The sequence below is a fragment of the Camelus bactrianus genome, chromosome 16, assembly GCF_048773025.1.
Source record: "Camelus bactrianus isolate YW-2024 breed Bactrian camel chromosome 16, ASM4877302v1, whole genome shotgun sequence".
NCBI lineage: Eukaryota > Metazoa > Chordata > Mammalia > Artiodactyla > Camelidae > Camelus > Camelus bactrianus.
Genome location: NC_133554.1, coordinates 17482467 through 17493528, shown reverse-complemented (window position 1 = coordinate 17493528; position 11062 = coordinate 17482467).

Genomic DNA, 11062 nt, shown 5'->3' with positions numbered 1-11062 from the left:
AGAAAGAACTAAAATAACTTGCCAAATGAATAGATGAATTAGTGCACTCAGAGAGGTGAGTTATTGGTCAGATTCAGATCTGATAAATATTTATCGGGCAATTCAGAAAAAACACCATGAAAATTTGATTATGATCCTTTTTTTTCCTTAAAAATCTCAAATAGTGTACTCAGGACAGATCTGTAAATGAATATATTCAGTATGGTACAAGTGGTACAGTAGATGTGTATATAAGATACACTTGGTGCCCAAAGATGGTAGCAACCGCGTCTTCTTGGAAGAATCAGAAGGGGCTTCCCCAGGGAAGTCTTGAGGGATGAGGAGGTCTTTTCCAAATGAATTTTGGGATGGTCTCACATTTCAGGCAAAGATAAAAGAGCGTCCAAAGAAGTGTAGTCATACAACAACATGGTATGCTGAGGAAACTAATGTGTTTTCTATGGCAGGGTCAGAGGGTATGTGAGTGAGCAGAAATATAAGGCTGAGCTGGAAAGAAGACAAAGCCAAAGTCTGTTTAGCACTCTTTCCACCTTCTACCAAAAATACCTCTTTTTTTACTGGGAAAAGGCTTCAGTCCATCTGGTCCTTGTGTGACCTCAGTCCATTACAGTACCCAGGCTTTCTGCCTATAGTGGAGAGGTTATGATACGTTTCTGGCCATCTTATTTCTCCTGCACACAGTGATTTGCCAAGGAACAATCAGGGTCCTTGCCTTACATTTTATACACAGACACCAGGAGAAAGTAGAAGAGTTGGTGACCATGCCCTGCTGCCCCATTTCTCCCACTTCCCCTACCACAAACTAGGAAAAGAATGCAAATAGCAAACAGAAACAGAACACAGAGAGAGAAAGAGTTTTAGACATTGACGATCCAGATAGAGAGATGGCATTTGGGTTCCTGGAGTCCTTGGAGCCAGCTCCACCTCCTAGTCATTCTAGTTATTGTATGAACCAGTACATTTCTTTTTGTTTTTTCCAGTGTGGGGTAGATTTCTGGCAATTATAGCAAAAAGAGTATTAGTATTCTCATGTTTAGATTAATGAAAACTACAGGAGGAAAAGATTACATTTTCACCCTTGGACATGCTAAATTTGAGATGCTTATGGGAACATCCCAGCACAGGTGTCCCAAGAGGCAGTTAAGCCTAGGGGCCTGGTATCCAGGAGAGAGGGCTGTCTAGCAGTAGAGATTTAGAGTGAGTCAGGACTAAGTTGATTGTTGCAGCTCTGGGCCTAGATCAAATAATTCATGGAAATCATTGAGAGTAAGAGAAAATAGAAATCACAGAAGGAACCCTGGGGAACTCTCTCTTGAAGGAACATGGGTGGATGAAGAGGAACTTTCAAGGCTATTGAGATGATGTCTGAGAGGGAAGAGAATCAGGAAAGAGCAGACTTCCAGAAGCGGGAGGTATAAACAGTTTCAAAAAGGATGGCATGGCTGACAAGTCAGAGTGATGCGAAGATGGAGCATGGTGGGATCTGTGTTCGTTGGGATGGGCTAGGTGATGCTGGAATAACAAATGAATCCCCAAACCTCCCATTGGCTTAAGACAATAAAGGTTTATTTCTTGTATGTTAAGTGGCCTTTGTGGATGATACAGCATGCGGTTACTCAAGGAGCTGGGGTGACTGAAGCTCCCCTACTCTGTAACTGCGGGATATGGAACCTGCAGCATCCCAGGTCACTGGGATGGAGAAGGAGAGAGACTGGCGACCACACATGAGCTTTCCATGGCCTCAGTCTGAAAGAGACACAATGACTTGGCATACATTTCATTGGCCAGAACTAGTCATGTGGCCCTGTCTCCTGAGAAAGAAACTGAGAAATGTAGGAGATACAATGGAATACTGGGTTTGGTGAGCATTATTGTCTCTGCCACAGGGACAAAGAGGTAACTTCTGGACTTACCTATCAGCAGGCTATTGGTGATTTCAAAAGGACAGGCTGCTGGAAACCAGCTTGGAATTAGCAAATGAATGGAAGGTGACAATGTTAGGTGCTTTATAGATTTCTGTATCCTTTACCGTATTTAATCTTGGGACAGCTCTGTGAGCCAGGTATCGCTGTTGCAGTTTTATAAAGGAGGAAGTCAAGGCTCAGTGAATGTTACTTAGTGATTCAATTATTAGTTATTGAGTGTTTGCTAAATGCCAGAACTGAGGATTCCAAGGCAGCAAAACAAAGACGCATCCCTGAACTCTTGGAGCTTAGTCTTATTATTATGCAACTAATCACAACTCTGGAGCATGCTGCAAATGAAAGTCTAGGATGCTCTATCAGAGAGCCCGCCACAAGCCTGGCCCATGGACAGTGATGCTTCCACAGGCAGGGGACGAGTCAGAGTTCAGGAGGCAGAGTTGAGGGGAAAGAGTTGGGAGTGGCACATCTATTCCCCAGACAGAGAAAGGGGTATGTGCCAGGTGTCACAGCATGCAAGCAGAGTTTGAGGTGCTTAAAGGCTAGTACGGCTGAGTCATAAGGACCCAGAGGAAATAAAAAGAAAAAGAAAAAAAAGGCATAAGATTTAAATGACGTGTGACAGCACTGTCCGCATTCCTGTGGGCCAACTTGAAGATGGTGAAGCCATCTTATACTTCAGCAGAAGTCTGTTGGCCTGCCTGTCTCTCCAGGAGAAGTGCATTGTCCAAATAATCAGCCAAAGTCACAGAGTGATGCTAAGACTTTAACCCAAGTCTCGCCTGCTCCAAGTCAGCCCACCTTTCACTAAACTCCAAACTCCTCTACAGATAAAACAACACCCAGCACAGCTGGAGACGCAGCAGCTATTGTTAGAAGTTCTAAGTTGCCGGAACCAGGGCAGGTTTTCTTATCACTGAGTATCCCTCCCACAGAAAATCTCACATACAATTCATAAATAGATGGCCCCATTTGCTGTGCCATGTGGAACATTTTCTCCCCCCACCCACCTCTCCCTGGAGGGAAGGACTCATGGGGCCTTTTTGTAAGTCATTTTAAAAAGTTTTAAGGCTTTCTCATTTTCATTCTCCAGCTTTCTCTGAAAATGAAGAGCAGTGTCAAGTTGATTTTCCAAGAGTTGCTCTGCTTACCTGCAGCTTTAAAGATAGTCAGGTTGAAGTACTGACCATTCTGCTGTCAGATTCCATTAGGTCTTTCCTGAGTTAAAATCAGTCTGATGAAATCTTGATAGAAGTGCTGAGGCAGGGAGGTAGAGAGGAGAAGGCTTTTACTATTGAAATATTGTTGTTTACATGAACTTCTAAAATAAACATCATCTTTGTCTTCCCCCCCCCCCACTCATGCAAAGAAAGATGAAAGGGAAGGAGAACACCATCCTTTGAGGGCCATGTTGACAAGAGAGGTAACACCAAGACCATAACTTCTCTGGCAAATAAGGGTCTCTATTTACAAAGTTCTAGTAAGTCAGGAATGTGGGTTGAGTCCCTCCCCAATGCCTGCACACCTGCAACTTTGTTTGTAAAAGTTGCAAGTTCCCAAACAGCTGTCCTTTAGAGCAGGGATGCCATGCCAGTGACTTCTGCCCCCGCCTCCTCCTAGACACTTACCCGGTCTTCTGCGCTAGCGTCTCAATCATATCCATGAATTCAAGCATCATTCTGATAGGAATTTTACAGAAGACATTTTTCTTTGGCAGGAAAACTTCTGAGAAACAGCTTTGACTCACACACACAGAGCCCTCAAGAAAATAAATTTTTAAGTGGGGTAACACTTTAGCTTGTGTTTATTTGTTTAAGAATTAAGCCATGAGAGCCTGTGATGTGACTGGGATGGTTAAATGCAGTAATTCACAGTGGAGGGCTCAGAGACTGGGCTGCTTCAGTTCTGATTCTGGGTCTTAGTTATTAACTGTTTAACAATAAGTGAGGCCTGTGAAGAAGTTACCAAAACTGTTTCCTCAGGGGATGGTCTTGGAGGTAAGTGAGATAATTCAAGCAAAGAGCTTAGCAGAGTGCCTGGGATGCATTCGTGTACAGCCTCCATTAGTGATGCAGTCTTCAGAATGCATTTTTTCCTGCCACTTCATTTCATTTTTCTGCCATTTCATTGTCTTTACTAATTTTTATTTTTAGGCAACATTAATTTTTAGCCAGTATTTATTGAATCCGTAGATAAGCCCATTAAATGAATGAATGAGACTTGGGTCCCAGCCAATCAGAGTGCACCAACAGGGCACTCAAGGACCAGAAAGGATGCATTTCTTCGTCTGCCACTTCCCACTCTTGGAGGAGAGTTCTCTCGCAGCCCTCCTGAGCATCTTGACATTTCATACACTCTGCACCCTGAGGCTGCAGCAGCCTCCTGTTCTGTGAGCAGCATGTACAGCCAGTGAGACACTCCAGGCAAGGATAAAGAGGGCTCCCAGCGTGAAACCAGAAAGAACAGTGGGTACCAGGACAGAGATGCCAGGTAGCTGCTGTGCTGTTTTCCCTCCAGCGGGAGAGCCACTTGGAAGGTCCCCCTCACCCAGCTGTCTCTGAGGTGACTGGGGAAAGAGAAGGAACAGTGCGAGCCTCCTGTCACCAGATTATTTTTAGTCCCCTTCCCTCCTGCCTGCCTTCGGCTTGCCCTGGCCGTGCCCGCTGCGCTTGGTTCGCCCAATGGAGAGGCGATCCAGCAGGACCATGCAGTGCATTGGGCAGGTGCTGCCTTCTGTCCTGTGAAAGAACAGGGGCTCTGAAACATCCAGGGCATCACACAGCCCTGACTGGGGGCTCTCAGGTGCCCCTGTGGCCCCAGTCCTGCCTCTCTCAGGTGAAAGAGCAGCAGAACCTTTCTGAGTTGGTCCTCCTGGGGTTTCCCTGCCTGCATCACCTCCACTCAGGTTATTGGTACTCCTCCCTCTGCATTTTCTTTCACTCATGACTCCTGCTAATATTACAGAAGAAGAAGGAGAAGAAGAAATAATGGAACATAACGAATAGCTTGAAAGCTAGTGTGTGCAGACGTTGAGCCACTGACCTGGAGGATCATATCCGAACAGATGAGGCATCTCTTGTGCCCCGGTATAAGACACAGTAGTGTCTTGTGCAGTAGACACAGAGAGACACGGGGAACTCATGCGAGCCTTCATTCTCTCTTTCTCCTTCTCTCTCACACACAGCACAGGTTTCCAGTAAGACAAAGTCTCAGGTCTCCCTTATTTTTATTTATTTATTTATTTTTGCCTCTGGCCTTGAACTCTAGCACCCAGCCCTCCTTGGCAGGCTCTCCTTACTCCTGCTCTCAGAGCTTCTACCCTTAACCTGCTGCTCCATCTTCCTTCTCCAGCCTCAATGAACCCCCTACAGTTTGACTCTGTGTTTGTTTATAAGTCAGGTCTGAGCTCATCCCTGAGATGGCCTTTGTTTCTGTGGTGTAGGAACTCCTGACCCCTGAAACCCATCCAGGCTGGCCCAGGAGAGGTTCCCCAGACCTCAGGAGCAGGGCATGGGGCAGCGAGACATGATGAGATGCAAGAAAACAGCAGCTGACTGATTTCATAAATGTGATAGGGACCATACTTGAGGGGGTGGTTAAAGTGCGTTTCCCGAGGTGTGGGCCTTGTGTCACTTGGGCCAGATGCACCAAAGGTACTAGTTAAAGAGAACACATTCCTGGGCCATACCCTCAAACTGAGGAATCAGTATCCCCAGTTCTAATACCCTCCAGATGAAAATTTCATGAAATTAGAATTGGGAGACCATGTAAATATTGTGAAAATATGAGCCACCAGCAGTGTGGCTAATGAAAGTTTAAATGTGTCCCCCAACAGATAACAGCTGTGTGTTGAAAGACCCTTCCTTGATCAACTGAGAAGGGACTCTGAGGCTCTGGGAACATCATTTCACTGTTCTGGCTTCAGTGTTCTCACCTCCGTTGTGAGAGGCTTGGTTTAACTGGTTTTCCTGATCCCTTCCAGCTCAATTTCCCTCTGAATCCAGGATTCTGTCAGGATAGAGGGGTCTCTATCTAAGCATAGGGTTGTGAAAGGGACTGCTGCAGGTGTGAAGACAAGGAGAGAGAGGGTAAACACAGAGGCATGACACAGGTGGTGTGAGCCTGAAGGAAGGGATGTGGAAACAGGAAGAGAATCCAGCTTGGTAACTTTAGACAACTTTGAATAAATACTTGATAAGGGACCCTTTCTGCACCTCAGTTTTGCCTTTTGAAAAAAGGGGCAAATGAAGGCTGTTGAATGATAGTGTTTATGAAACATGCATTGTAGGACCCAGCACATTGTAAGTCTTCAATAAAAGATGAATACGATTATCATCATCACATAGTATAATATTCAGGATTAATAAAATCATGTCCTTGAGATTCTCTGGCATGAGATATGGCACAAAATAGAAGCCCAGAAAATAGTTGGGGTTTTTTTCTATATAATGGAAATACACTATATCGAATTATTCATTTCTTCTTCCTTCAGCATGTATTTATTGAGATCCTAGTCTATAGAAGGTACAGCATTAATGGAATGGGTACAGTGGTTCCTGCAGTGGCTATGGTCCTGCCCAGCAATCTGGTCTAGGGGGAGATATAGGTAAGTGAAGGGATGCTGTGTGATTGATGCTGAGCCACAAGAAAAATGAGGTTTTGTGCATAGATAAGGTACAGAGTGGACCAGGCCAGCAAAGAACAACAAGTGCAAAGACCCAAAGGAAAGAATGAGCATGGTATCTCCACACAGCCATGGAGATAGACAAGGTTGGAAAAATAGGAGGTGCCAGTTAACAAAAAACTGAGTCATGCTGTTTCCATCTTCCCTTATCCTAAGGGTGTGCAGAACCACTGGGGTGTTTTAGAAAACTTACTCAGATAGCCAGGTGAAGAAGGAACTGAGTGTTAAACCAGAGACAAGGACTCTAGGAAGATGGCTGATGCAGTAATTCTGGTAAAAGATGATGGTGGCTGTGGGCATAGCTAAAAACAGCCAGATTCCAGATGTCTTAACAGGCCAAACCTGTAGAACCTATGATTGATTGGATTAGGGGTATGGAAGTGAAATTTTAAGATCAGTAGAGTGTTTTCCCAATAACCAGAACGAAGCCTCCACATTTCCTCATTAACTACTCTATTGGTTAAGGCTTACCTATATTTAAAATATACAGGTTATGGATTTAATAGGTTTATCTTTAACAAATCAATCAGTTTGTCAGTTCAGTTTCTTTGTAATTAGTTTCAGTAGTCATAGTTTCAGAACTTTAAAGGAATTATATTAGAATTTTTACTTTTGGCTTTTAGAGCTTGAGTTTTCTGTTAATTCCAGATCAGACCTCTTAGAACATCTGCAGATGCAGTAATGAACTTTAACCACTTGATGGCCACATTTCAAAGTCCTTTAGATAATTTCCCCACCTCTGGCAGTTTTCTGTCTATTCCAGTCACTTGTCTCTGGGACTAAATAAATCTGCCTTTTTCTGCTTTGGTAGAATGGCCATTCTTTCACTTGCAAGATATGCGTACAAAATTGTACTATCCATCTTCACTAAAAATATTTAATAAGCAAATGACCAAATGAACGGATATCACTGAAAATCTGGTTGGCAAATACTTGGGACAGTTTGAAGCTTCACTATGTTTCATACCTTTGAAATTCAGATAAATACTCTTTCAAACCAAATAAAGAAGTATTAGAAGAAAGTAGAGTTTAGAAGGTGGTTTGGATGCATAGATAGCAAAATAGCATTATAACCATATTAATAGAACTTGATAAAAGAAGAAAATCTTTCTTTTCATTCCTTGTTCAAATGAATACTGATTCTAAAGCTTGGCTAATTGTTTTCACTAAGTGTATGCATTGTGCCTTTTTTTTCACTTAACATTTAATTTAAGCATTCTATGTTTGACAGCAGTTTCTACCATGTTAATTTTTATTATTGAGGAGGTAAGCCAGCATGTTCTTAGTCGTGTCCCTTTCATCGTGCGCTAAGACATTTCTGGACTTTATGACAATAAGTAATGCTATAAGTCGTTTCCTAGAGAGACAGTCCCAGTACGTTTAGAGCAAACTGTGCTTTTCTGAGTGAAACATTAAGGTGTATAACAGATCTAACTGTAGGTATGTCATCTTCTTACAGATGACAGTATTTACCTATTGAAAAGGACTGACAATGAAGGCTTAGAGAAAAAGAAAGTTACATCTAAGCACTATTAATGGAAGAAGTATCCTCAACAACAAGACTTTGGATAGTTTCAATTTCACTAATAAGGCCATCCCTAAAGTGGAAATGGACATAGGGTTTGTAGCAAATTGTTTTGGATATTCCAAGTCTCAATGACAAAAACATTCAAAACAGAATTTTAGTCTGATATCATTAAATATTTAGTTTTTTAGCTCTCTGTTTTGATTTCATGCTCATCAAGTAAATTTCTGATTAGAATTAGGTTTTCCATGCAGATCTGCCTTCAAGGAAGGAACATGTCCCTCCTACAAGTTTCTAGTATTTTTAGACCTTTTATCAGAGATCTCTCATTATAAAGTAATATATTGCTTCTCATGCAGTTTTCTACAGAAAGAAAATCACTGAAAAGATGTACTTCAAGTTTCTTTGATCACTATGACAGTAATTTTACCCTGTAAATAAATTACCTGCCATCATAATTATATACATCAGTCTCATGAGGTCAGCTAATGTGAGATGAATCTGGGAGATGGATCTGTTCATGATATACTAACAAAATCAGATCTGACCTGTATGACTCCAAATCAGGTGCCTGACTGTAGTAAATTTACCAAGGTATTCATTTGACTGTGTCCCATTTCTCGACACACAGCTTGCCAGCCTTATCTCCTGGTGGTTGCACATTAATATGACCACTGGTGTCAAGGATAAGTGTGTATAATTTCTAGAGGAACTCTTGTGTTAGTCAGGGATGGGTTCAAACTTTGAAGAACCTGAAATTCATACAATTTGAGGGGATAGGATCTTTTTAAGAAAAATAAAATGAAATTATGAATTAAAAATTAAGTAGGCAATTCAGTATTTATTCAGAAATCACAAGTTAGAAACTTAAAAAATCTGACCAGTAAATATATATCATGATAATTTAACATTTGTATTAATCAACTGTCTGATATATCCTATAATTTCATGTACATTTTTGGCAATATATTCACCTGTTCATATGACGGTGTATTTTTTTATACATGGAGAATGGTAAATATAATCTAGTCTTTCTTCTAGTATGGTTGAATCACTGGTAGTTTAGAAAATTTTATTTTACCTCACTGCTTATTATTGGAAATGTCTTCTTTTCTAATATATGTATTCCCCCTAGCACTGCTTTTGTTACATCTCAAATTTGAAAAGTTGTATTTTCGCTTTCATGGTCTGGTTGCTTTTAATAGATCCTCCTTTAATTTTGTTTTTCTGGTGTTTCATTATGTTTTGCCAAGTTTATCCTGCTTAAGATTTGTTACAATTCCTGGATTTGAAATTTGATGTCTTTTAAAAATTCTAGAAAATTCAGACCCAATATTTTGTCTTGAAATATTGTCTTTATCCCATTCTATTTCTGGAATTCTTTTTGATAAGACTTTCCTTTCTGGAATTATAATTTAAATAGTAATTTAACTTCTTGCTTTACCTACCATTTCTCTTAACATCAGATTCATATTTTCCAAACATTTGTTTCTCAGTGTTACATTTTGGATAATTTCTTTATACATGTCTTCCTACTCATTAATTTTCCGTTTGGCTTTGTCTGATTTTCTGTTGAGGTTTTAATTTTAGTTGTCATGATTTTAATTTCTAAAAGCTCTATTTGGCTCTCTTTAAAATATGTTTGATCATATTTTAAGCCTTTTATTTCTTGTTCATATTTCAAACTTGTCTTTTATTTATTTAAATATAAAAATATTCTGTGTCTGATAATTCCAATGTCTAAAATATCTGTTAGCCCAATTCAATTATTATTGCATCTGTTGACATTTACATAATGCTTTGCCTCTGTGTGTCTTAATGATGTTTGGCTGTGAGTTGCTCATTTTCCTTGGAACTTACACAGGGACTTTTAACTTTAAACACTAGATTGAAGTTATGCTTCTCCAAAGACAATTTATATATTTTTTAGCCAGTTGCCTGGCATTATTGTCAACCTGCACCAACTCTAAATACAGTTATAAACTTGAAGTTTTGCATTTCACATAGATAGCTAGCCTTAATTTGAACAACAAATGTTCTGGCTTGTGGTTTGAAATTCTAAGAGGAATTTTATTTCCTTTCCACTCTATGCTAAGATAGACACCAACAAGTTTTCTGGCAGGTTTTTTTGTTTTGTTTTGTTTACATTCAGCAGGTTTTTTTCTCATTTATCTTAACAAAGAAGATGAAATCTTTTCAGGTGCTAGCTTTTTATGGCAATATTCTACTAAGCAATCCATCTGGAGTGTGCCCTGGGTTTTATCTTCTGATCCCTGCATTCTACATAGTTGTCAGAGTGAAAGCTCCCATTTTCCTGGGTCCAGCAGAAGCCTTCAGCATAAAAGCTTCATTTGTTTCTTTCTTTCCTTCCAGGTTCCTACTCTCAGTTGGTTTTTGGTCTTTGCAAATTCCTTCTTATAGTTGCAGATCCATGATGTATTTTAAAAGGTGTTTTTATATATTATCCATCATTACAGTTGTTTAAATCATCCAGCATTGTGCAGAAAGAGTTACAGCAGGCCTGAGACTGCCATCCTTACAATGTCCTGTTTGCAAGACTGGCTTTTGGCTGGTGTCTGGTGGCTACCATCCCTAGAACTGATAAGAGTGATTCTCTGAGCCTAAAATTATTTGTACAAGCAATGTGGTTTATGCCAAACAGGTTCATTCCTTCTGGGAGTCTGAAATTTTGATTCATGGTAGGCAGAGAGAGCCTACATGATCAACCTCCAATAAAAAGTCTGAGCACCAGGTCTCTAATGAGCTTCCTTGGTAGACAACATTTCACAGGTGTAGTCATAACTCATTCTTGGGGGAATTAATAAGCACATTCTTTGTAACTCCACTGGGAGAGGACTCTTGGAAGCTTATTCCTGGTTTCCTCTGGACTTTGCCTCATGCATCTTTCCCCTTGCTGATTTTCCTTTCACT